The sequence below is a fragment of the Triticum aestivum genome, chromosome 1A (assembly GCF_018294505.1).
Source record: "Triticum aestivum cultivar Chinese Spring chromosome 1A, IWGSC CS RefSeq v2.1, whole genome shotgun sequence".
NCBI lineage: Eukaryota > Viridiplantae > Streptophyta > Magnoliopsida > Poales > Poaceae > Triticum > Triticum aestivum.
The window spans coordinates 363965470-363993148 of NC_057794.1; positions in this window are offsets into that span (position 1 = coordinate 363965470).

The following is a 27679-nucleotide window of genomic DNA, read 5'->3' on the forward strand; positions in this document are numbered from 1 at the left end:
ATTCTGTTTTTATCATTTACCTACTCGAGGACAAGCAGGAATTAAGCTTGGGGATGCTTGATATGTCTCCAACGTATCTATAATTTTTCATGGTTCCATGCTATATTATATTCTGTTTGGGATGTTTAATGGGCTTTACTATACACTTTTATATTATTTTTGGGACTAACCTATTAGCCGGAGGCCCAGCCCAAATTGCTGTTTTTTTTGCCTATTTCAGTGTTTCGCAGAAAAGGAATATGAAACGAAGTCCAAAGGAATGAAACCTTCGGGAACGTGATTTTCTCAAAAAACGTGATCCAAGAGACTTGGAGTGGGCGTCAAGAAAAATTCGAGGAGGCCACGAGGCAGGGGGGCGCACCCTCCACCCTCGTGGGCCCCTCGTTGCTCCACCGACCTACTTCTTCCTCCTATATAAGTCCACGTACCCCGCAAACATCCAGTAGCACCACGAAAACCTAATTCCACCACCGCAACCTTCTGTACCCGAGAGATCCCATCTTGGGGCCTTTTACGGAGCTCCGCCGGAGAGGGCATTGATCACGGAGGGCCTCTACATCAACTCCATGGCCCCTCCGATGATGTGTGAGTAGTTTACTTCAGACCTTCAGGTCCATAGTTATTAGCTAGATGGCTTCTTCTCTCTCTTTGGATCTCAATGCAAAGTTCTCCTCGATCTTCTTCGAGATCTATTCGATGTAATCTTCTTTTGCGGTGTGTTTGTCGAGATCCGATGAATTGTGGGTTTATGATCAAGTTTATCTATGAACAGTATGTGAATATCCTCTGAATTCTTTTATGTATGATTGGTTATCTTTGCAAGTCTCTTCAAATTATCAGTTTGGTTTGGCCTACTAGATTGATCTTTCTTGCAATGGGAGAAGTATTTAGCTTTGGGTTCAATCTTGCGGTGTTCTTTCCCAGTGATAGCAGGGGCAACAAGGCATGTATTGTATTGTTGCCATCGACGATAAAAAGATGGGGTTTATATCATATTGCATGAGTTTATCCCTCTACATCATGCCATCTTACTTAAAGCATTACTCTGTTCTTATGAACTTAATACTCTAGATGCATGCTGGATAGCGGTCGATGTGTGGAGTAATAGTAGTAGATGCAGAATCGTTTCGGTCTACTTGTCACGGATGTGATGCCTATATACATGACCATACCTAGATATTCTCATAACTATGCTCAATTATATCAATTGCTCGACAGTAATTCATTTACCCACCATAATACTTATGCTCTTGAGAGAACCCACTATTGAAACCTATGGCCCCAGGGTCTATCTTCCATCATATTAATCTTCCAACACTTAGCTATTTCTATTGTCGTTTATTTTACTTTGCATCTTTATTTCTCTTTATCATAAAAATACTAAAAATATTATCTTATCATATCTATCAGATCTCACTCTCGTAAGTGATCGTGAAGGGACTGACAACCCCTTTATCGCGTTGGTTGCGAGGTTCTTATTTGTTTCTGTAGGTGCTTGGGACTCGAGCGTGATCTCCTACTGGATTGATACCTTGGTTCTCAAAAACTAAGGGAAATACTTATGCTACTTTACTGCATCACCCTTTCCTCTTCAAGGGAATACCGACGCAGTGCTCAAGAGGTAGCACGCGGCTCCTGGAAGCCCCCAGCCCCCTCGTCTTGATGCTGGTCGTCATTCCTTCTAGGTCGTGGCGGTAGTGGAGGAAGGCCAGTGTTGCCTTCAGGACGATCCTCACAAGGCTGGTCCCTCCAGGCGCCCTCGCGAGGCTGATCCTGCCAGCGGTCCTCACGAGGCCGGTCACGCCACTCCTGGCACGGGCCACGATCGTCCCAGCGTCCTCCACCACGTCCTCCTCCTCGGCCGTAGCCCCGGTCGTTGCGCTCGGGGCGTCGACCGAAGCGTCCTTCTCAAATGGCTCTGAGCTCTTGACAGTCACTGGTGTGGTGGGTATGCAGGTTATGGAAGGCGCAGAACGGTCGGCTGCTCTTGGATGACTCGGGCTGGTCTCTGTCGCGCTTGGTGTCCAGTTCCGCCGTGAGCATGGCTGTTCCCTTGCGCTTCACGTCCCTGGCCTTGGCTTTCTTCTCCTCTGGGTCCGCAGCCGGGAGCTTGAGGAGGGAGAGGCACCCCTCTCAACTTTGGTGCACTTGGTCGCCAGGTCAAACAACTCTAGAGACGTGCACAACTCCTCGTGGATGGCGAGCTCCTCCTTCATCTTGACATCACGGACACCATCAGAGAACGCGGAGATGATGGCCTCGTTCGTCACCTTGGGGAACTTGAGACGAACATTGTTGAAGCGTTGGATGTACTTCTGGAGGGTCTCTCCTGGTTGTTGCTTGACGCGACGCAGGTCACCCGCGGCCGGGGGGCAGTTGCGAGTGCCCTAGAAGTTGGCGACGAAGCGGTCGCGCATCTCGTCCTAGGAGGAGATCGAGCCTGGAGGCAGGTTCAGGAGCCAGGAACAGGAGCCATCCTTGAGGGCCATGGGAAACCAGTTCGCCATGACTTTCTCGTCGCCGTTGGCCGCCTCAATGCTCAGCTCGTAGAGCTGCAGGAACTCCATGGGGTCAGGGGTGCCGTCGTAGCGAGGCGGCAGATCTGGCTTGAACTTGCCCGGCCAGGCGACGCTACACAGCTCGCGAGTGATGGCGCAGCAGCCGGCCGTGGTCACCGGGGCCCGCCTTGGAGGTGGAACTTGGTCTTGGCGCCCGCGCATCGCTACGGCATGCGGCGCGGGGCCTTGTCGCAACAAACGATCCTGGCGCGGTGGTGCGAGGAGTGGCGGAGCATTCTCTTGCGGTCGAGGGACTTCTTGACAGCTTCTTTCTTCACGCGCGGGCGCCGTACATGGTGGGTCACGCCATGGAGCCGCGTGCCTTGGCGCTAGGGTGCCGTCTTAGTGCAGAGGTGGTGGAGGTGCTTCATGAGCTACGTCGCCCGTGGCTGGCGGAGGGTGAGGCAGAGAGTGGGACGGCGCAGGGGAGCCCCCTGCGGCGCGGACAAGCTCGGCGATGCGGTCAAGCTAGTCCTTGTAGAGCTCGTCGACTGGGCGGTAGCGTAGGAGCTCGTGCGCCATGAGGAGGGCGGCCCGTGCGTCCGTGGGAACGCGACGAGCGTGAGACGACGAACTAGCAGGAGTTAGTGGTGGAGTGGCGGTGCGGCCGTCCTGTCGCACTAAGGGGTGCATCGAGGATGCTTGCTGCTTGTTCCCCACCGGGCCGGTGGCGGCGTTGGCGGCAGGCGACGAAGAGCGACGGGGTGGCCCACCGACAAGGGTCGTCTGAGCAACGCGGGTGGCGAGGGCAGCCGGGCACTCGGCGCGGGCGCGGCGTGCGTCTGCCATGGGGACGATGAAGCGATGTGACACGGAGCAACGAAAGGGAAGCTTCGGCGCACCCCTACCTGGCGCGCCAAATGTCGGATCATGGGTTTCGGCAAAACCCTTAAGGTTCGAACACCGGGGTGCGCGTGAAGATTCCCCCCCTACCGTTGCACGTCCTAGCTTAGGTAAGATCTTATGAACTAACTCGACGAACTCGCAACACAAAGGACACAAGATTTATACTGGTTTGGGCCACCGTTGTGGTGTAATCCCCTACTCCAGTGTGGTGGTGGTGGATTGCCTCTTGGGCTGAGGATGAACATCACAGGGGAAGAACAACCTCCTGAGGAGAGGTGTTCTTGTGCTCGGTGAACTTGTGGTTGTTCTGGTCTCTCTTGATCTTACCCCCTTAGCTATGGTGGTGGCTCGTCCTATTTATAGAGGCCCTGTTACTCTCCCCAAATATTGAGCGGGAAGGGAGCCAACAACGGCCAATTTGAAAGGGGACAGCTAGTACAGCTTATCCTGACAAAAGTGGTCTTCGCCTGCAAAAGGCTCTGGTGGTGACGCCGTCTTGGGCTCCACGGTGACCTCCGTCTTGCCTTCCTACTGGTCTTGGTCTCATTGCGTCGATATGGAAACCTTTGCTTCATGCCTCGGTACTCCGTGACTGCACTTGCCCCCTTAGCACCAAAGAGGAAACGAGGACGCTGTGCGCGCTGGCGGCCGCCTGGTCTCGATCGTCATGGCTCATGTCACTAGAACCTCGCGAGGTTTGCCTGGCCTTGAACTCTTCGCCCCTCGCGAGCCAGCCTGGTGAGGCCGCTCCTGAGGAGGTCTTGTGTCGTCCGCCTCGCGAGGCTTGGCCCCTCGCGAGGGTCTTGAATGCGTTATTGATGAAGATGGGCCGTACAGGCCTGCTAGCAACGCCACGCCGTGGGCCGCAGGCAGGCAAGTCTGGGGACCCCCGTTCCCAGAACGCCGACAACGGTGGCCCGAACCAGTATAAATCTTATGTCTTGTGTGTTGTGAGTTCGTGTGCCTAGCCTAGAAATCGCGAAGTGTGTGAGGGCGTGATCGGTGAGGGAGAGATCTTCGCACGCACCCCAGTTTTTGAACCTCAAGGGTTTTGTCGGAACCCGAAATCAGACATCTATGTCAGCACAAAATTAATATGGAACCTGATGCTAAACCTGTTGTTGATCACCAACGTCAGTTAAATCCAAAGATGAAAGAAGTGGTAAGAACGGAAATATTAAAACTTCTGGAAGTAGGTATAATCTATCCCATAGCTGATAGTAGATGGGTAAGCCATGTTCATTGTGTTCCTAAGAAAGGAGGTATTACTATTGTTCCTAATGATAATAATGAACTTATTCCACAAAGAATTGTTACAGGCTATAGAATGGTAATTGATTTTAGAAAATTAAACAAAGCAACTAGAGAAGATCATTACCCTTTGCCTTTTATTGATCAAATGCTTGAAAGATTATCTAAGCACACACACTTTTGCTTCCTTGATGGATATTCTGGCTTTTCACAAATACATGTTCCTCAGCCTGATCAAGAAAAGACCACTTGCACTTGTCCCTTTGGAACCTATGCTTATAGACGTATGCCTTTTGGTTTATGTAATGCACCTGCTACCTTTCAAAGATGTATGACTGCTATATTCTCTGACTTTCATGAAAAGTTTGTCGAGGTTTTCATGGATGAATTTTCTGTTTATGGGAAGTCTTTTGATGATTGTTTAAGTAATCTTGATCGAGTTTTGCAGAGATGTGAACAAACAAATCTTGTCTTGAATTGGGAGAAGTGCCACTTTATGGTTAATGAAGGCATTGTCTTGCGTCATAAAATTTCTGAAAGAGGTATTAAAGTGGATCAAGCTAAGGTTGATGCAATTGAGAATATGCCATGTCCTAAAAATATAAAAGGTATTCGTAGTTTCTTAGAATGCTGGTTTCTATAGGAGATTTATCAAAGACTTTTCAAAAATTTCTAGGCCTCTTACTAGTCTCATGCAGAAGGATATTCCTTTTGTTTTTGATGATGATTGTTTAGAAGCCTTTGAAACACTTAAGAAAGCCTTAATTACTGCACCTATTGTTCAACCGCCTGATTGGAACTTGCCTTTTGAAATTATGTGTGATGCTAGTGATTATGTTGTTGGTGCTGTTCTAGGACAAAGACTTGATAAGAAACCTAATGTTATTCATCATGCTAGTAAAACTCTAGACAGTGCTCAAAGAAATTATGCTACTACTGAAAAAGAATTCTTAGTAGTGGTGTTTGCTTGTGACAAGTTTAGACCTTATATTGTTGATTCCAAAGTAATTGTTCACATAGACCATCCTGCTATTAAATATCTTATGGAAAAAAAGATGCTAAACCTAGACTTATTCGTTGGGTTCTCTTGTTACAAGAACTAGATGAATGCCCCGCGCGTTGCTGCGGGAGTTTGTATGAAATAAAAAGTGGTCTGAACTAATCAACCAAGCTAATGGCTTTACAATTTTTCCTAGAAGGATAATTTGTTTATCAATATTTTGAAAATAAATAAATAAATTTGCATCTCTATGTATATGTGCAGAATTGGATGAAAACAAAAAAAAATATGCATGTATGAGCCACTTTCTTTCATAGTGTTAGTACTGGAGTATGATACGCATGCATGCATCAGTTTTTAATTTAAAACACTCTTTACGCATCATTTACTATATGCACTGCATGCATGCGTTGGTGGCTCTTAATGGGTAGATCCAATGGCTAATGTAGTTCGATCGAGTATATCCAACGGCTAAACTAATTTAGGTGATGTGGCTCAAGGAGAAGCAAGATAATTCCTAGTAGTGGGGGCTAGCTATTTAGATATAGTAGATATGATTTACATATCATTGATAAAAAAGGAGCTGAGAACCCAGTAGCTGATAATTTATCTAGGCTTGAAAATGTGCTTGATGACCCACTGCCTATTGATGATAGTTTTCCTGATGAGCAGTTAGTTGCAATAAATATTTCTCATGGTACTCATTGGTATGCTGATTATGCCAATTACATTGTTGCTAAATATTTACCACCTAGCTTTACATACCAACAAAAGAAAAAAATTCTTCTATGATTTAAGACATTACTTTTGGGATGACCCACATCTTTATAAAGAAGGAGTAGATGGTATTATTAGATATTGTGTACCTGAGCATGAACAGGGACAAATCCTATGGAAATGTCACTCCGAGGCTTATGGAGGGCATCATGCTAGAGATAGAACTGCTCACAAGGTTTTGCAATCTGGATTATATTGGCCTACTCTCTTCAAGGATGCCCGTAAGTTCGTCTTATCTTGGGATGAATGTCAAAGAATAGGTAATAGTGCTAAGCGTCAAGGAATGCCTATGAATTATTCACTTGCTGTTGAACCATTTGATGTTTGGGGATTTGAATACATGGGACCTTTTCCTTCCTCTAATGGGTATACTCATATTTTGGTTGCTGTTGATTATGTTACTAAATGGGTAGAAGCTATTCCAACTAGTAGTGCTGATCACAAGACCTTTATTAAAATGCTTAAGGAGGTTATTTTCCCAAGGTTTGGAGTCCCTAGATATTTAATGATTGATGGTGGTTCATACTTTATTCATGGCGATTTCAGTAAAATGCTTGCCAAGTATGATGTTAACCATAGAATTGCGTCACCATATCATCCTCAGTCTAGTGGTCAAGTTGAACTTAGCAATAGAGAAATAAAATTAATTTTGCAAAAGACTGTCAATAGGTCCAGGAAGAATTGTTCTAAGAAATTAGATGATGCACTTTGGGCTTATAGAACAACATATAAAAATCCTATGGGTATGTCTCCTTATAAAATGGTTTATGGAAAAGCCTGTCATTTGCCTCTTGAGTTAGAACATAATGCATATTGGGCAATCAAAGAGCTCAACTATGATTTCAAACATTCTGGTGAAAAGAGGTTATTTGATATTAGCTCATTAGATGAATGGAGAACCCAAGCTTATGAAAATGCAAAATTATTTAAAGAAAAAGTTAAAAGATGGCATGACAAAATAATTCAAAAGCCTGAGTTTAAAGTCGGAGAATATGTTCTTTTGTACAACTCTTGTTTCAGATTCTTTACAGGAAAACTCCTCTCAAAATGGGAAGGCCCATACGTCATCGAGGAGGTTTACCGGTCCGGAGCCATCAAAATAAATAATTCCGAAGGTACTAACTCGAAGGTTGTCAATGGGCAACGAATAAAGCATTATATCTCAGGTAAGCCTATTAATGTTGAAAGTAACATTATCCAAACTATGACATCGGAAGAACACATAAAAGAGTCCTTCCAGAACACTCTAGAATCGTGAAAATAAGGTGGTATGTGATACGGTAAGTAAACGGACTCCGAAAAATCCGTAAAAATATTTTTATCAGTTTTGGAATATTTAAGAATTTTTGGAATAAAGAAACTTTCAGGAAGCGTCCCCTGGTGGGCACAAGACACCAGGGACCTGGCGCGCCCGGGTGGGTTGTGCCCACCTGGGACACCTTCTGTACTCTATTTTTCTACTATATGCTTGTCCTCCAAGATAAAAAATCTATATATGCTTCCCGAACCTGTTGATCACCGTATCGCGGAGAAATCCCCTATTCTCTTTTCTTGCTGTTTTTTGATAGATTCAACTAGTCCAACGTCATGTCTTCCTCACCCTTCAACAACGGAGAAGGAGACATAAGGTCGGTCCAGGAAGATCTAAGAAGGGATGAAGCTGAAGAGGTTTCTATGGAGGAAGAAGAGGGAAGTCCCTTTGGGATTCACCCTCCGGCCTCCGAGAGGGGTACACTGGATGGCATCTCTACTCACCCTGATCCTCATTAAGCCATGGGATCACCGAACAATCAAGCAAGCCTGGAAGTGCAAGAAGAGATCCCATCGAGGAGGCCCTTACACAGGTTACATCATAATAATTTTCATAATTTGATTCACAATTATGGGTTAGAGAACACTCCTGGTAGGCACATGTCGTCCAACTGGGACATATCCCGACCAAGAGAAAACAGTGTAGGAACAAAACCGTGGGGCCCTAAGAATAAACATATAATGGCTGAGGTGAAGAAAAACAGTGAATTAATTCATCAGGCCCTTCGAGAGATTCAAGGTTTGAGGGATCTACTCATGGTTATATTGGAGAATACTGCTTTATCACCACCATCACCTTCTTCACCACCAAAAGAAAATCGAGTATCGGGTATGGGCACTCCCCTTGGCTTCCACCAAGCTGGAGGAGGTGCCCCGATATCGTATCACCCCACTATCTTTTTGCTTTTACTTATTTTAGTTCGATCCTTTTTCTTTAGATGAATAAAATTTTAGTTTGATCCTTTCTTCTTTGTAAGTTTGCCTAGTATTCTATCCTTGTAATTGTGTGCAAGTTATATAATAAAGTTTAGTATGAGTTTTTGCTTTCTTTACTTTCATGTTGCAAATAAAAGAAAATAAATAAGAAAGGAAACAAATGAAAGAAAGGAATTAAATAAATAAAATATTATATACTAATCCTATGGTAGGTGATGGCACCACATAAGGAAAAGTATAAGTAGAAAATTTTATTAGAGATCGACAAACATAGAATTAGTCAATGATGCAACTCATGAAAGAATTAATAAGGGAAGAGAAGATTCACATATAAATATACTATCCTAGAAATCTTTTGTGATTATGAGCCCTCATCAAAATATTATATGCCAAAATTGTTTACATTGGACAAGGAAGACAACTTAATGATTTATGTTTGTTCATAATTGATACGTCTCCAACATATCTATAATTTTTGATTGCTCCATGCTATATTATCTACTATTTTGGACATTATTGGGCTTTATTATCCACTTTTATATTATTTTTGGGACTAACCTATTAACCGGAGGCTCAGCCCAGAATTGTTGTTTTTGCCTGTTTTAGGGTTTCGAAGAAAAGGAATATCAAACGGAGTCCAAACGGAATGAAACCTTCAGGAACGTGATTTTCTCACCGAATACAACTCAGGAGACTTGGACCCTACGTCAAGGCACGTAATAGGAGGCCACGAGGTAGGCTCGTGCCCTACCCCCCAGGCACGCCCCCACCCTCGTGGGCCCCCTTTTGCTCCACCGACCTACTTCTTCCTCCTATATATATCCACGTACCCCCAAACGATCAGATACGGAGCCAAAAACCTAATTCCACCGCCGCAACTTTCTGTATCCACGAGATCCCATCTTGGGGCCTGTTCCGGAGCTCCGCCGGAGGGGGCATCAATCACGAAGGGCTTCTACATCATCATCCAAGCCTCTCCGATGAAGCATGAGTAGTTTACTTCAGACCTACGGGTCCATAGTTAGTAGCTAGATGGCTTCTTCTCTCTTTTTGGATCTCAATACAATGTTGTCCCCCTCTCTCGTGGAGATCTATTCGATGTAATCTTCTTTTTGCGGTGTGTTTGTTGAGACCGATGAATTGTGGGTTTATGATCAAGTCTATCTATGAATAATATTTGAATCTTCTCTTAATTCTTTTATGTATGATTGGTTATCTTTGCAAGTCTCTTCGAATTATTAGTTTGGTTTGGCCTACTAGATTGGTTGTTCTTGCCATGGGAGAAGTGCTTAGCTTTGGGTTCGATCTTGTGGTGTCCTTTCCCAGTGACAGAAGGGGCAGCAAGGCACGTATTGTATCGTTGCCATCGAGGATAACAAGATGGGTTTTTATCATATTGCATGAAACTATCCCTCTACATCATGTCATCTTGCTTAAGGCGTTACTCTATTTTTAACTTAATACTCTAGATGCATGCTGGATAGCGGTCGATGAGTGGAGTAATAGTAGTAGATGCAGGCAGGAGTCGGTCTACTTGTCTCGGACGTGATGCCTATATACATGATCATACCTAGATATTCTCATAACTATGCTCAATTCTGTCAATTGCTCAACAGTAATTTGTTCACCCACCGTAGAATACTTATGCTCTTGAGAGAAGCCACTAGTGAAACCTATGGCCCCCGGGTCTCTTTCTCATCATATCAATCTCCATCACTTTATTATTGCTTTGCTTTTACTTTGCTTTTACTTTTTACTTTGCATCTCTATACCAAAATACAAAATATTATTTATCATCTCTATCAGATCTCACTTTCGTAAGTGACCGTGAAGGGATTGACAACCCCTAAGCGCGTTGGTTGCGTTGAGCTATTGTTTTTGTGTAGGTACGAGGGACTCGAGCGTAGCCTCCTACTGGATTGATACCTTGGTTCTCAAAAACTGAGGGAAATACTTACGCTACTTTGTTGCATCATCCCTTCCTCTTCGGGGAAATCCAACGTAGTGCTCAAGAGGTAGCAAGAAGAATTTCTGGCGCCGTTGCCGGGGAGTCTGCACAAAAGTCAACATGCCAAGTACCCATCACAATCCCTATCTCCCGCATTACATTATTTGCCATTTGCCTCTCATTTTCCTTCCCCCCCCCAATTCACCCTTGCCGTTTTATTCGCCCTCTCTCTCTCTCTATCCTCCCTCTCCCTCTCTATTTGCCTCTTTTGCCTGTTTGTTTGCTTGTGTGTTAGTTTGCTTGCTTGTTGTTATGTCGAGTCCTTTACCTTCTACCTCTATGTCTGAAATTGGGGAAATTATTGTCGATATGGGCAGTAATAATATCATGAAAAATTCCGATGCTCCTGCTAAAGAACCTACCATCTTTCATACAAAAAAATTCCATGTTGGTAGTGGTAATATTATTGGAAAAGGAGTTATTCAAGATTTCTTTACTTGTGCCGGTGCTTTACCTTCTATGGGTAGTTCTATCCTTCACAGAACTAGTAGTCTTGTGGACGCTATTGCCATGCTTGTAGTTGAACTTGAAAGACAATTCATGCACATGCATCCTTCCATACAAAGGATTTTTCTAGAATTTTCTAATATTGAGCATTCTTCTGTTAAGCATGCCGCTACTATCTTTTTTGGCTCATGAGTTTAGATTCATAATAAAAGAAGCCAAAGAAATCTTTGCGCATTATAGGGTGGACGCTTGCCGTCCTCCCATAGAGGCTATCCACTTTGATCAAGAAGAAATAATGCGTTTTCAATCTTTAGACTATGTTGCTTTTAATGAAAATCTTAGAAAAAGGGTTCCTACCAATGTTTTAGTTGATAGAATTTCTGAACTTAATAATGATTTGGCTATTCGAAATAATGAACTAGGATATTCTCTTGAATATAGGCTCACAAAGTTCTGTCAAAAGAATGCTTATAATGATGAATTGGTTGTGCATTATGAAGGACCAAAGGAGGAACCTATACCTCCCAAGGTTGATCTTGGGGACTTTTGTCCCGTTAAATTTAGCCCTTTTGATTACTTTTGCTTGCCTCAAAGAAACCTTGCTGCCGAACGTAGAGAATATGAAATGAGTTTTAATAATCTATCTTACTATTATGGCAATACCTAGATCTATTCTTGCTTGTTATGCCTAGCTAGGGGCGTTAAACGATAGCGCTTGTTGGGAGGCAACCCAATTTTATTTTTATTCCTTGCTTTTTGCTCCTGTTTAGTAATAAATAAATTATTTATCCTCTGTTTTGGTTGTTTTTCTTGTATTTAATTAGTGTTTGTGCCAAGTAGAACCATTGGGAAGACTTGGGGAAAGTCTTGTTGAACTTGCTGTAAAAAACAGAAACTTTAGCGCTTACGAGAACTGCTTTCATTTTTATTTGAAGAGTGATATTTAGTTAATTCTTTTTGAAGATGATTAATAGATAAATTCCTCACGTCCAGAAATTTATTTTAGAATTTTTGGGGCTCCATATCTTGCGCTAGCTACAGATTACTACAGACTGTTCTGTTTTTGACAGATTCTGTTCTTCGTGTGTTGTTTGCTTTTTTTGATGAATCTATGGCTAGTAAAATAGTTTATAATCCATAGAGAAGTTGTAATACAGTACGTATAACACCCATATAAATAAAGAAAAAGTTCATTACAGTACCTTGAATTGGTCTTTTGTTTTCTTTCGCTAACGGAGCTCACAAGATTTTCTACTTTGAGTTTTGTGTTGTGAAGTTTTCAAGTTTTGGGTAAAGATTTGATGAATTATGGAAAAAGGAGTGGCAAGAGCCTAAGCTTGGGGATTCCCATGGCACCCCCAAGATAATCTAAGGACACCTAAGAGCCAAAGCTTGGGGATGCCCCGGAAGGCCTCCCCTCTTTCGTCTACTTTTATCGGTAACTTGACTTGGAGCTATATTTTTATTCACCACATGATATGTGTTTTGCTTGGAGCATCTTTTATGATTTGAGTCTTTTCTTGTTAGTTTACCACAATCATCCTTGCTGTACACACCTTTTTAGAGAGCCATACATAATTTGGAATTTGATAGAATGCTCTATGTGCTTCACTTATATCTTTTAAGTTATATAGTTTTACTCTAGTGCTTCACTTATATCTTTTGAGTTATATAATTTTGCTCTAGTGCTTCACTTATATCTTTTAGAGCACGGTGGTGGATTTTTTATAGAAACTATTGATCTCTCATGCTTCACTTAGATTATTCTGAGAATCTTAATAGCATGGTAATTTTCTTAATAATAATATGCTTGGTATTCAAGATTTGTAAAACTTTCTTTTGAGTGCATTGAATACTAAGAAGAAATTGATGCTTGATAATTGTATTGACATATGAGGATGGTGATATTAGAGTCATGCTAGTTGAGTAGTTTTGAATTTGAGAAATGCTTGTGTTAAAGTTTGTGATTCCCGTAGCATGCACGTATGGTGAACCGTTATGTGATGAAGTCGGAGCATGATTTATTTATTGATTGTCTTCCTTATGAGTGGCGGTCAGGGACGAGCGATGGTCTTTTCCTACTAATCTATCCCCCTAGGAGCATGCGCGTAATACTTTGCTTTGATAACTTCTAGATTTTTGCAAAAAGTATATGAGTTCTTTATGACTAATGTTGCGTCCATGGATTATACGCACTTTCCTTCCTTCCACCATTGCTAGCCTCTCCAATACCACGCACTTTTCGCCGGTATCATACACCCAGCAAATACCTTCCTCAAAACAGACACCATACCTACCTATCATGGCATTTCCATAGCCATTCCGAGATATATTGCCATGCAACTTTCCACCGTTCCGTTCATTATGACACACTCCATCATTGTCATATTGCTAGCATGATCATGTAGTTGACATCGTATTTGTGGCAAAGCCACCGTTCATAATTCTTTCATACATGTCACTCTTGATTCATTGCATATCCCGATACACCGCCGGAGGGATTCATATAGAGTATATCTTGTTCTAAGTATTGAGTTGTAATTGTTGAGTTGTAAGAAAAATAAAAAGTGTCATGATCATAATTTTTAGAGCATTGTCCCAAGTGAGGAAAGGATGATGGAGACTATGATTCCCCCACAAGTCGGGATGAGACTCCGGACGAAAAAAAAAGAGGCCATAAAAAATAGAAGGCCCAAAAAATGAGAGAAAAAGAGAGAAGGGACAATGTTACTATCCTTTTACCATGCTTGTGCTTCAAAGTAGCACCATGATCTTCATTGTAGAGAGTCTCTCATTCTATCACTTTCATATACTAGTGGGAATTTTTCATTATAGAACTTGGCTTGTATATTCCAATGATGGGCTTCCTCAAAATGCCCTAGGTCTTTGTGAGCAAGCGAGTTGGATGCACACCCACTTAGTTTCTTTTGTTGAGCTTTCATATACTTATAGCTCTAGTGCATCCGTTGCATGGCAATCCCTACTCACTCACATTGATATCTATTGATGGGCATCTCCATAGCCCGTTGATACGCCTAGTTGATGTGAGACTATCTTCCCCTCTTTTTGTCTTCTCCACAACCACCATTCCATTCCACATATAGTGCTATATCCATGGCTCACGCTCATGTATTGCGTGAAGATCGAAAAAGTTTTTAAAATGTCAAAAGTATGAAACAATTGCTTGGCTTGTCATCGGGGTTGTGCATGATTTAAATACTTTGTGTGGTGAAGATAGAGCATAGCCAGACTATATGATTTTGTAGGGATAGCTTTATTTGGCCATGTTATTTTGAGAAGACATAATTGCTTTGTTAGTATGCTTGAAGTATTATTATTTTTATGTCAACATGAACTTTTGTCTTGAATCTTTTGAATCTGCATATTCATACCACAATCAAGAAGATTTACATTGAAATTATGCCAAGTAGCACTCCGCATCAAAAATTCTGTCTTTATCATTTACCTACTCGAGGACGAGCATGAATTAAGCTTGGGGATGCTTGATACGTTCCAACGTATCTATAATTTTTGATTACTCCATGCTATATTATCTACTGTTGTGGACATTATTGGGCTTTATTATCCACTTTTATATTATTTTTGGGACTAACCTATTAACCGGAGGCCCGGCCCAGAATTGATGTTTTTGCCTATTTTAGGGTTTCGAAGAAAAGGAATATCAAACAGAGTCCAAACGGAATGAAACCTTCGGGAACGTGATTTTCTCACCGAATACAACTCAGGAGACTTGGACCCTACGTCAAGGCACGTAACAGGAGGCCACGAGGTAGGGGGCGCGCCCTACCCCCCCCCCCCAGGGGCGCCCCCACCCTCGTGGGCCCCCTGTTGCTCCACCGACGTACTTCTTCCTCCTATATATATCCACGTACCCCCAAATGATCAGATAAGGAGCCAAAAAACTAATTCCACCGCCGCAACTTTATGTATCCATGAGATCCCATCTTGGGGCCTGTTCCAGAGCTCCGCCGGAGGGGGCATCGATCATGGAGGGCTTCTACATCACCATCCAAGCCTCTCCGATGAAGTGTGAGTAGTTTACTCAGACCTACGGGTCCATAGTTAGTAGCTAGATAGCTTCTTCTCTCTTTTTGGATCTCAATACAATGTTCTCCCCCTCTCTTGTGGAGATCTATTCGATGTAATCTTCTTTTTGCGGTGTGTTTGTTGAGACCGATGAATTTTGGGTTTATGATCAAGTCTATCTATGAATAATATTTGAATCTTCTCTGAATTCTTTTATGTATGATTGGTTATCTTTGCAACTCCCTTCGAATTATCAGTTTGGTTTGGCCTACTAGATTGGTTGTTCTTGCCATGGGAGAAGTGCTTAGCTTTGGGTTCGATCTTGCGGTGTCCTTTCCCAGTGATAGAAGGGGCAGCAAGGCACGTATTGTATCGTTGCCATCGAGGATAACAAGATGGGGTTTTCTTCATATTGCATGAGTCTATCCCTCTACATCATGTCATCTTGCTTAAGGCGTTACTCTGTTTTTAACTTAATACTCTAGATGCATGCTGGATAGCGGTCGATGAGTGGAGTAATAGTAGTAGATGCAGGCAGGAGTCGGTCTACTTTTCTCGGATGTGATTCCTATATACATGATCATACCTAGATATTCTCATAACTATGCTCAATTCTATCAATTGCTCAACTGTAATTTGTTCACCCACCGTAGAATACTTATGCTCTTGAGAGAAGCCACTAGTGAAACCTATGGCCCCGGGGTCTCTTTCTCATCATATCAATCTTCATCACTTTATTATTGATTTGCTTTTACGTTGCTTTTACTTTTTACTTTGCATGTCTATACAAAAAAATACCGAAAATATTATTTATCATCTCTATCAGATCTCACTTTCGTAAGTGACCGTGAAGGGATTGACAACCCCTAAGCGCGTTGGTTGCGTTGAGCTATTGTTTTTGTGTAGGTACGAGGGACTTGTGCATGGCCTCCTACTGGATTGATACCTTGGTTCTCAAAAACTGAGGGAAATACTTACGCTACTTTGCTGCATCATCCTCTCCTCTTTGGGGAAATCCAACGCAGTGCTCAAGAGGTAGCAATATTCACATAGAAGTCATATTGTCATAGATTCTTCAACATGTGGTGCTTGCCCCCTATCTTTGCTAGCCAAAAATTCCGCACTAAGTAGAGATACTACCTGTGCATCCAAAAACCCTTAAACCCAAATCTTATTTTCAAGTGTCCACCATAACTACCTAGGGCTTGAGCAAGATCCCTCAAGTAAGCTGTCATCGGTGCAAAAAGGCAATAAAAATCGCTTCTAAAAGTGTGAGATCGTTTAGTGTAAGAGAAAATTGAGTGTTGCACGAACTTGTGATGGTGAAGAGTAAAAGCGAATGAATGCATAATAAAGGTCGCTATCACAAGGGGCAATGTAACGTGACGTTCTTTTGCACTAAGGGATTGAGCATACAAACAAATAAGCGCATGGCAACCTCTGCTTCCCTCTGCGAAGGGCCTATCTTTTACTTTGATGTATTTACATGTATACAAGAGTCAAAGTTTCTCTCTCTATTCCTTTTATTTTTCTCCTTTGGCAAGCATCATGTGGTGAGAAAAGATCTAGGAACATATGTCTAGTTGAATATGGGTGGCATGAGTTATTATTGTTGACGTCACCCTTGAGGTGAGTATGTTGGGAGGCAAAACCATAAGCCCCTATCTTTCTATGTGTCTAGTTGAAATGTTTTGCTCATGGGTATGCGGTGAGTGTTAGCAATCATAGAAGACTATATGATGGTTGAGTATGTGGACTTGCCTAAAGGCTCCTACACGCGACTCTTCCCGAAAAGATGATGAATTATAGTTGCAAAGTTGACTGAGAACATAGTTTGTTGGTTTCTAATAGAGTTTTTGCTTTATACTTCGATTATGTGATGAACTATTACTTATTCATGAGAAGCATATGATTAAAGTTCTATGATAAAAGTCTCGTGTTTAATTTTTCTATTGTTATAATAATCAACATGATGCTTCTATATCTGTATTTTGTTTTTATCGACACCTCTCTCTCAAAGCATGTGGACATGTTTTTCGATTTCGGTTTTCGCTTGAGGACAAGCGAGGTCTAAGCTTGCGCGAGTTGCTACGTCCATTTTGCATCATATTTCCTTACTCTTATTTACAATGTTTTTATCCATAATAATGCATTTTGGAGTAATTCTAATGCCTTTTCACTCATAATTTGCAAGGTACACACCAAGAGGGAGAATTCTGGCAGCTGGAAATCTGGACATGGAAAAGCTACGTGAGGCCACCTATTCTACACAACTCCAAACAATCTGAAACTTCACGGAGATTTTTTATGGATTATTTAAGAATTATTGGAGCAAATAACTACCAGAGGGGGCCCACCAGGTGGGCACAACCAACCTGGGCGCGCCAGGGAGCCCAGGCGCGCCCTGGTGGGTTGTGCCCTCATCGGCCCACCTTCGGTGCCCATCTTTTGGTATATAAGTCATTTTGACCTAGAAGAAAATAAGGGGAGGACTTTCGGGACGAAGCGTCGTCGCCTTGAGGCGGAACTTGGGCAGGAGCACTTTTGCCCTCTGGCGGAGCGATTCCGCCAGGGGAACTTCCCTCCTAGAGGGGGAAAATGATCGTCATCATCATCACCAGCAACTCTCCCATCTTAGGGAGGGCAATCTCCATCCACATCTTCAACAACACCATCTCCTCTCAAACCCTAGTTCATCTCTTGTGTTCAACCTTGTTACGGAACTATAGATTGGTACTTGTGGGTGACTAGTAGTGTTGATTACATCTTGTAGTTGATTACTATATGGTTTATTTGATGGAATATTATATGTTCAGATCCAATATGCTATTTAATACCCCTCTGATCATGAGCATGTTTATCATTTGTGAGTAATTGCCTTTTTTCTTGAGGTCACGGGAGAAATCATGTTGCAAGTAATCATGTGAATTTGATATGTGTTCGATATTTTGATAGTATGTATGTTGTGATTCCCTTAGTGGTGTCATGTGAACGTCGACTACATGACACTTCACCATATTTGGGCCTAAGGGAATGTATTGTGGAGTAGCAATTATATGATGGGTTGTGAGAGTGACAGAAGCTTAAACCCCAGTTTATGCGCTATTCCGTAAAGGACCAATTGGATCCAAAAGTTTAATGATATGGTTAGAATTTGTTCTTAATACTTTTCTCATAGTTGCGGATGCTTGCAGGAGGGTTAATCATAAGTAGGAGGTTTGTTCAAGTAAGAACATCACCTAAGCACCGGTCCACCCACATATCAAATTATCAAAGTAGCGAACACTAATCGAACCAACATGATGAAAGTGACTAGATGAAATTCCCGTGTACCCTCAAGAACGCTTTGCTTATCATAAGAGACCATTTTGGCATGTCCTTTGCCTCAAAAGGATTGGGCTACCTTGCTGCACTTTTGTTACTACTATAGTTACTTTCTCGTTACAAATTATCTTGCTATCAAACTACTCTGCTACTTACAATTTCAGCACTTGCAGACATTACCTTACTGAAAACTACTTGTCATTCCTTCTGCTCCTCGTTGGGTTTGACACTCTTACTTACCGAAAAGAGCTACAATTGATCCCCTATACTTGTGGGACATCACACGTCGGGTTGCGAGTATTTGTTATTTGTGTGCAGGTGCTTTTTACGTAGTGTTGCTTGGTTCTCCTACTCATTCGATAACCTTGGTCTCATCACTGAGAGAAATACCTATCGTCATTGTGTTACATCACCCCTTCCTCTTTGGGGAAATACCGATGTAGTTCTAGGAGACATCAAAAGGAATTTCTGGCGCCATTGCCGGGGAGACATCATCAACATCTACCAGGTTCCTAATCACAAATCTCATCTCCTCGCAATTTACATTATTTGCCTTTTGCCTCTCATTTTCCTCTCCCCACTTCACAAAAATTTGCCATTTTATTCACCCTCTTTTTCGTTCGTCGTTTTCTTGTCAGATCTACCCTTTACATGCAATCATGGGTGATTTTGGTATGACAAATATACCCAATGTCAGACCTACCCTTTGCCTAACTCCTAAGATTGGACGTACGGGCAATTTGGATGTTAAAACTTTTATCTTGGGGCAAGGGAATGTTATGGGAAAAGAACGTATCCAAGAATTTCAATTGTGTTGGAAATCTAAGTCTTGATGATGCACCTATACTTAGAAATACTTGATCTTACGCGGATGTTATTTCATCACTAGTTCTGAAACTTGAAAGTAAATTTATCCGTACTCATTCTACTTTGCAAAGATTGTTTTTTGAGCTTCCTGTTATAAATAATCCTAATGCTAAAAAGTTGGCCACTCTCGTTCTTATGAATGAATTTGACTACATAATACGGGAAGCTAGGGAAATCTTTGATTTTTATGGTATGAATCATGAAAAGCCCGTGATAGATGAAATTCTTTACAATAGTGATTATGAATTACGACATTTGCTTGGGGATAATCAAATCTTTGATGAGAATCTTAAGAAGGAAGTCCCTATTTTAAATGTAATCCAACAAGTTTTCAATAATGTTAATCAACAATACTCTTGGATTGTTGCCAGAAATCAAAGGGATTATGACTATAAGCAACTTAGTAGTGCTAAAGTTTCTATGGATAATAATTTTTATGTTGTTTTTACAAAACCCCATGACAAAAACACTTCTAAGGAAACTATGTACAAGCATGATAAAACATAGATCCTTGCTTTATGCCTAGCTAGGGGCATAAAGCAATAGCGCTTGTTGGGAGGCAATCCAATGAATAACATTTATTTTTGCTTTTTTCTTTTTATTGTTGAGTGTTAGCACAATTATGCTACTATTATGATTGTGTTTTTTGTGTTTTAATTAGTGTTTGTGCCAAGTAAAGCCTTTAGGATCTTCTTGGGTGATAGTTGTGTCGATCCTGCTGAAAAACAGTTACTTTTGAGCTCACAAAAGTAATTTTTGTTTTTAACAGAAGAGCAATAAAATACCAATTCTTTTTGCAGAAGATTAATATACAATTTTTTTTCAAGATCTACTAATATTCCAGAATTTTTGGATTTACAGAAGTATTCGAAATACCCAGATTTCTACACACTATTCTGTTTTTGACAGATTATGTTTTCTTTGCGTTGTGTGCTTGTTTTGATGATTCTATGGTTTTCTTTGAAGATTTTTTGCCATAGAAAAGTTGGAATACAGTAGATATAATGCAAGAATAAAATATGAATTGGTTTGCAACAGCACTTATAGTAGTGATTTGTTTTCTTATACTAACGGATCTCACAAAGGTTTTGTTGAGTTTTGTGTGATTGAAGTTTCAAGTTTTGGGTGATGTTACGATGGATGATGGAATAAGGAGTAAGAAGAGCCTAAGATTTGGGATTCCCATGGCATCCCAAGCTATTATCCAAAGAGAAGCAAGCAACTAAGCTTGGGGATGCCTCGAGTGGCATCCCCTCTTTCTTCTAACGACCATCGGTATTTTACTCGAAGCTATATTTTTATTCATCGCATACTATGAGTTTTTCTTGGAGCGTCTTGTATTATATGAGTCTTTACTTGTTTTGTTTTGTGTTTTAAGTCTTGAATACTTGCTGGACACACCTACTTGAGAGAGCCAAAATTATTCCATGACTTGTTAGAATTACTCTCTATGCTTCACTTAAATCTTTATGAGCTATGGAATTGCTCTAGTGCTTCACTTATATCTTTTTAGCACGGTGTGCTTTAGTATTTTTGAAGAAATGCTCCCTTCCTTCACTTAGATTTATTTGAGAGTCAGTAATTTTTTAATAAATTCTCTCTTGCTTCACTTAAATTAATTTTAGAGAAAGAAATATTATGCTCATGATCTTCACTTATATTTGTTTGAGCTTATCAAAAGCAACACATTAAAATTACTTCCAAAGTGATAGATATCCAAGAAGGATATAATAAAAACTTTCATGAAGATCATTGGACAAAATAAACTTGATTCCTTGTAATAGTTTTGAGATATGATGATGTGATATGTGAGTCATGTTTATGAGTAATTATGCTTTAGTAAGAATATTGGTGTTAAGCTTTGTGATTCACTATGAAAGCATGAAAGTCAATAGTTATGCAATGAAATTACATCCTATGTGTGGTGCATTATTCGGTGTTAATTATGACCAATGCTCGCTTATGAGATTATTCGTTTCTTGGTTGGTCGCTTCTCAATCTTTCGCTAGCCTTCATTTTGCACTAAGTATGATCAGTACTTGTGCATCCGAAATCCTTTAAACCAGTTTTGCCACATGAGTCCACCATACCTACCTATATGCACTATTCTTTTGTCGTTCTAAGCAAATTTGTATGTGTCATCTCTAATTTTCAAAATAAATTTCTATTTTGTGTGCTCGTACCGCTCATGAATCGATAGGGGGTGGCTAATATATTTTCGTGCTAGATATGTTATTCTCACGATGAGTGTTTATTCACTTGTCATTGCACGAGAGTAAGGCAAAGGTATTAGGGATGCCCAGTCCCGAAATGAAAAAATGAATTTACTTTATGTTGTCAAATAATAAATTCCTTGGAAAGTGTTGGTATGAAAGTATGGTTGAAAAAGGAATAAACTTTAATTTCTATTTGGGAACCGCCTATGATATATCTAGCATGGAAAGTATTGGGAACTTCTCGGTCATTCTCGTTGACAGGAAAAGCATGCCTCCCAAAATGTTTTTATCTTTATTTTTTGCTTCGAGCTCTGGCACCTCTACAAATCCCTACTTCCCTCCGCGAAGAGCCTTTCTTTTACTTTATGCAATTTTTATTTTTAATTTGAGTCTCCATCTTCTGTTATAAAGCGCCAACGAGGGGGCACTATGATCGTACTTGAGCATTGGGTGTAGCTAATATGCGAGTGCGTTTCATGAATGGATCAATGATTGAGCATGATGGGCTAGGGATAACTTATTTTAGCGTTGATATTTTGAAAGACATGGTTGCTTGTTGATATGCTTGAGTATTTAAGTCTCATGTCAAAACTAGACTATTGCTTTGAACCATATAAAAGTCCAAATGTCCATGCTATAAAGAAAAGAATATGTGATGACATGTTAGGCAGCATTCCACATCAACAATTCTATTTTTATCATTTACCTACTCAAGGACAAGTAGGAATTAAGCTTGGGGATGCTGATACGTCTCCGACGTATCTATAATTTTTGATTGTTCCATGCTGTTATATTATCATTCTTGGACGTTTTCCAATCATTTTATAGTCATTTATATCATTTTTAGGTACTAACCTATTGACATAGTGCCCAAGTACTAGTTGTTGTTTTTTGCATGTTTTACATAACAGGAAATCAATACCAAACGGAGTGCAAACACAGTGAAACTTTTTGTGGAATTTTCTTGGACCAAAATACATCCAATGGGCCGGAGAAACGCCTGGGGGTGCTCCGAGGGGAGCACAACCCACCAGGGCGCGCCTGGAGGCCCGGGCGCGCCCTGACGGGTTGTGCCCACCTCGGGTGCCCCCCCCCCCCCGAAGTGCCTCTTAACTCTATAAATACCGCAATATTCCAGAAACCCTAGGGGAGTCAACGAAAATCAGTTCCAGCCACTGCAAGTTCCAGAAACACCAAATCCAATCTAGACACCATCACAGAGGGGTTCATCATGTCCATTGGTGCCTCTCCGATGATGCGTGAGTAGTTCTTTGTAGACCTACGGGTCCGTAGTCAGTAGCTAGATGGCTTCCTCTCTCTCGTTTGATTCTCAATACAATGGTCTCTTGGAGATCGATATGATGTAACTCTTTTTGCGGTGTGTTTGTTGGGATCCGATGAACTTTGAGTTTATGACCAGATCTATCTTTTTATCCATGGAAGTTATTTGAGTCTTCTTCGATCTCTTATATGCATGATTGCTTATAGCCTCATATTTCTTCTCCGGTATTTGGGTTTTGTTTGGCCAACTTGATCTATTTATCTTTGTAACACCCACGATGCGGCTATATCTCCCGCGTGTCGGGGCACGACTTAGAGGCATAACCGCATGGTAGGCATGTCGCAAGAGGGGTAATCTTTACACATCCCATGTACTGAATAAGAAAGGGATAAAGAGTCGGCTTACAACCGCCACTTTACACAATACATAAATATATCATACATCAACCAAAATACAATCAAGGTCCGACTACGATACCAAAATGCTAGATCCCTGATCGCCCCAACTGGGCTCCACTACTGATCAACAGGAAAACGAAACAATACAACGATCAAGATCTTCATCGAGTTCCCACTTGAGCTGGGTTGCGTCACCTGCAGTGGTATCATTGGCACTTGCAACTATTTGGAAGTATCTATGAGTCACGGGGACTCAGCAATCTCACACCCTCGCGATCAAGACTATTTAAGCTTATGGGTAGGAAAGGGGTAGTGAGGTGGAGCTGCAACAAGCACTAGCATATATGGTGGCTAACTTACGCAAATGAGAGCGAGAAGAGAAGAAAAGCACGGTTGAGAAGCTAAAAGTGATCAAGAAGTGATCCTGAAGCTACTTATGTTCAAGCATAACACGAGACCGTGTTCTCTTCCCGGACTCCGCCAAAAAGAGACCATCACGGCAACACATGCGGTTGATTCATTTTAATTAAGTTAAGTGTCAAGTTCTCTACAACCGGATATTAACAAATTCCCATCTGCCCATAACCGCGGGCACGGCTTTCGAAAGTTCAAACCCTGCAGGGGTGTCCCAACTTAGCCCATCACAAGCTCTCACGGTTAACGAAGGATATTCCTTCTCCCAGGAAGACCTGATTAGACTCAGAATCCCGGTTACAACACATTTCGACAATGGTAAAACAAGACCAGCAAAGCCGCCCGAATGTGCCGACAAATCCCTATAGGAGCTGCACATATCTCATTCTCAGGGCACACTGGATTGTCCAAGATTCCGGTAGGCCAACCCAGAGTTGCCCCTGGTGGTCACCGGCGGCTGACAGGTTGGACCAACACTCAGAGGAGCACTGGCCTGGTGGTTTAAAATAAAGATGACCCTTGAGTCTGCAGAACCCAAGGGAAAAAGGCTTAGGTGGAAAATGGTAAAACCAAGGTTGGGCCTTGCTAGAGGAGTTTTATTCAAAGCGAGCTGTCAAGGGGTTCCCATAACACCCAACCGCGTAAGGAACACAAAATCAAGGAACATAACACCGGTATGACGGAAACTAGGGTGGCAAGAGTGGACCAAAACACCAGGCATAAGGCCAAGTCTTCCACCCTTTACCAAGTATATAGATGCATTAAAGTAAATAAGAGATAATAATGATATCCCAACAATATCCATGTTCCAACAAGGAACAAACTTCATCTTCACCTGCAACTAGCAATGCTATAAGAGGGGTTGAGCAAAGCGGTAACATAGCCAAACAATGGTTTGCTAGGAATGATGGGTTAGAGGCTTGACATGGAAATATGGGAGGCATGATATAGCAAGTGGTAGGTATCGCGGCATAGCAATAGAGCGAGCAACTAGCAAGCAAAGATAAAAGTGATTTTGAGGGTATGGTCATCTTGCCTGCAAAGTTGTCAGAGTTGACGAAAGCTTGATCTTCGTTAGCGTACTCAACAGGTTCCTCGATCACGTACTCGTCTCTCGGCTCTACCCAAGGCAAGAACACAAACAAAGGACCAACAATCAATCACGGTGCAATGCGCAAGCAACATGATGCAAAACATGACATGATATGCGAGACATGATATGCAATGCATATGCGTGCTCCGGAAGGGAAAGATTAAACAAGGCATCAAATTGGCAAACCAATTGTTCCGCTGGAAAGATGAGATGATTTCGGTCAAAATCGATATAAAGATCACCGGAATCGGATGCACAGTTTGCAAATGGCAAGCAAAACAAGAATGGCACGATTCTACGATTAACAGCACGATGCCGTCTAGAATGCAATAAGAAACTAAGCTACTGCACTCCAACATAGCAACAGAGCACATGACAATGATCTAATCAAGATACTTGACAAAACATGAAAACTGAGCTACGGCTAACTCACACTAGAACAGGTCCAAACAAGCATGGCAACAGTGCAAAAGAAATCAGCATCACAGACTTAGTGAAAATACTAACATGCCAGAAATAACATTAGGAAGCCATGTTTAGAGCTAGCAAACAACATGCGAAAGGAACATATCATAGCAAACAAAGGCATGGCATGAATCTACTCAAGGCATAGAACAAAAGTCCCTTACTGATCATGAGCCAAAAAGGCACATAAGATATGATGGCACCCATGTAAACATAGCAAGTTTTATTAGTAGTTTCAGACTTGGCAGAAAACTGAGCATGGCATAAACAGCATTATGAAGGCACATTTGCAAGCTCAAATCACTCAACACAAAGCCTTGCATGACAAAACAAGCATACCTACAGCAAGATGATATGCTCAAGAAGCTAACCATGGCAAGAGCAAGTTCATAGCATGCACGGATCAACAACAACAACCATGGCAAAATTGATTAACATGTAAACAATCTGCTAGGAACATTTTATAGCAAAAGTAGAGCAATATTAAGACATGCTAGGGAACTCCATAATTGCAAACAGGGGCATGTATGGATAGATCACAACCATATTTCCAAAACATCCTTACTGAAGCAACTCAAAACAAGCATGGATCTCACTATAGCATCATGGTTACATGGCATAAAAATAATAGCAGAACAAGGATTAGCAAAATACTAAGTCCCTGAAATCAGCAATATCACGAAAGCTACTTTGCATGCTTGTGCTAGTCACCACAAAGATCACAAAAATACATGGCAAGCACCCCTGTAAAGATGGCATGGCATAGTTCAAAACACATGTAGAGCTCATGCCCATATGAAGCACACAACAAATGTGACAAAAATGACAAAACAACATAAACTGATAAGCAACAGGAGCAAACATTTATAGCACTCTAGCATCAATGATTTGGGCATCAAGATGGACACGAACAAGCATGCCACAATGGAATTAAATGAAGAGCATCTCCTAATGAACATTTCGATATAACATATGCATGAAACGGAGCTACAGTATGGAGACGCGATGCAAAGAACATGGCCTGGAAATATTAGAATTCTTGGGACTTAGTCATATTTCAGGGATAGGAAAAAAACACAAAGTGAGCGTCGTATTGTACACAGTGCACTGGGTGAGGGTTTGGCGGGTCCTCACCATGGGCCAAGCCCAGGTCGCAGAGAGGAGGCAGGCCAGCGGTTGGCCTTGGGTGGCTGGGCCGGACGGGGCCGACTGCCGGTGGCGAGGCCCATGTGGTGGTGCGAGCGGGACGAGCAGCTCCTCTGCTCGTCCCGGAGCAGGGACATGGCGGTGGCGGCGATGATGGACGGCGGGGCGTCCACCGGAGGCAGGGACGAGGTCATGGGGTCGAAAACGGGCAGATCCGGGCAAGGGGACCCTGGATTCGGCCGCGAACAAGGGTGCGAAGGCCAACGATGAACTCGGCGGCAGCTCCTGCAAAGAAATAAATGGCGGCGATGCTGCATTTAGCGGAGAGGGAGAGCACCGGAGAAGGTGAAGGGAGCAAGAGAGGGACGGGGCCGGCCTGCTGCTGGAGTCCGACGGTGGTTGCATTCCTCTGACCAGGCGGCGGGGTCGAGCATGGCAGACCGGGGCTCAGACGGCCTCCCTGATCCCGAACGAGCGAGGGCGAGCGAGGCGCAGGAGCGGGGCGCGGCGACCGGCCCGATTTGGCCCACGACGGGCTCGCGATGGGCTCCAGCGGGCCCGTGCGGTGGGAGGGGGCGGTGGCACTATGGAGGCACGGATTTCGAGGCAGATAGGGTTGGGGTTTGCCTCAGATTTGGACGGGGAAGACTAATTTATAGGCAGAGGGAGTTTGGAGTGTCCAAAAGAGGTGTAGTTTTCGCCAACGCGATCGTGATCCGATGGTGGAGGACATGGAAGTGGTTTAGATGGGTTGTTGGGCCATCTTGGAGGGGTGTTGGGCTGCAACACACACGAGGCCTTTACGGTTCCCCGGTTAACTGTTGGAGTATCAAACGGACTCCAAATGGCGCGAAATTTGATAGGCGGTATACCGGTGGTGTACCAAGGCCGCTTGGAAAATCTCGGTCCATTCCGAGAATGTTTAACACCGCTCACAAAAAGAGACAATAGGGGATGCTGGTGCACGTAGGAGCGTCGGATTGAGAAACGGACAACGGGGAAAAAAGCTCGGATGCATGAGATGAACACGTATGCAAATGCGATGCACATGATGACATGATATGAAATGCATGACATGAACAAAAACAAAACAAAGACAAAACCCGACCACGAAGGGAGTCTCACCACACATCTCTGAAAAAGGCAAGAGTCGAAGTTACAAATATGGAAAGTTGCATCCGAGGCATTACAATCTTGCAATGGGAAGAGGTGCTTTGTGATGGGTTCGATCTTACGGTGCTTGATCCTAGTGATAGAAGGGGAACTGACATGTATGTATAGTTACCTTTAAGG